Here is a 1372-nt window from a genome sequence, read left to right on the forward strand (position 1 = left end):
CACACATAGAGACGACACACACATAGAGACTACACACACACACACACAGACGACACCCACAAAGAGACGACACACAGACAGAGACGACACCCACACAGAGACGACAAACACAAAGTGACAACTTACACATAGAGACGACACACGCACAGAGACGACAAACACACAGAGACGAAAGACATAGAGAGACAACACACACACACACACAGAGAGACGACAAACACACAGAGACAACACACACACACAAAGAGACGACACACACAGATACGAAACACACAAAGAGACGACACACGCAAAGACACAACACACACACACAGAGACGACACCCACACAGAGACGACACACACAAAGTGACGACTTACACATAGAGACGACACACGCACAGATACGACAAACACAAAGAGACGACACGCATAGAAGGACAACACACACACACACTCACACACAGAGACGACAAACACACAGAGACAACACACACACATAGAGACGACACACACAGATAGGAATCACACATAGAGACGACATGCGCACAGAGACGACTCACACACAGAGACGACACACATAGAGAGACGACACACACACACACAGAGACGACAAACACACAGAGACAACACACACAAAGAGACTACAAAAACACTCAGATGAAACACACAAAGAGACGACAGACGCACAGAGACGACACGCACACAGAGACAACACACACACACACACACACAGAGACGACACACACATAGCGACTACACACGCACAGAGACGACACACACACAGAGACGACAACACACAGAGAGAAGACTCATGCACCGAGACGATACACACAGACAGAGACAACACACACACACAGAGATGACACACACATAGTGACGACAGACGCACATAGACGACACACACACACAGAGACGACACGCTTCTGTGTGTCATCTCTGTATGTGCGTCGTCTTTGGGCGTGTGGCGTCTCTATGTGTGTGTGTGTCGTCTCTGTGTGTGTGTCGTCTCTGTGCGTTTGTCGTCGCTATGTGTGTGTGTCGTCTCTGTGTGTGTTGTCTCTGTATGTGTGTTTCGTCTCTGTGTGTGTCTTCTCTCTCTGTGTGCGTGTCATATCTGTGTGTGTGTCGTCTCTTTGCGTGTTTCTTCGCTATATGTGTGTCGTCTCTCTGTTTTTGTGTGTTGTCTCTGTGTATCTGTATCGTCTCTGTGGGTGTGTCTTCTCTCTGTGTGTTGTCGTCTGTGTGTGTGTGTCGTCTCTGTGCGTGTGTCGTCTCTATGTGTGTGTCGTCTCTGTGTCTGTCTAAGTGAGAGAGTCGTATGTCTGTGTGTTGGAGTGGGGCTCAGTGTGTCTGTGTGTATGTGTTTGTGTGTGTTTGTGTGTGTGTGTGTG

Source organism: Artemia sp. Qi Xiang Cuo, chromosome 11, assembly GCF_049724085.1.
Source record: "Artemia sp. Qi Xiang Cuo chromosome 11, ASM4972408v1, whole genome shotgun sequence".
In the NCBI taxonomy this organism is placed as follows: domain Eukaryota; kingdom Metazoa; phylum Arthropoda; class Branchiopoda; order Anostraca; family Artemiidae; genus Artemia; species Artemia sp. Qi Xiang Cuo.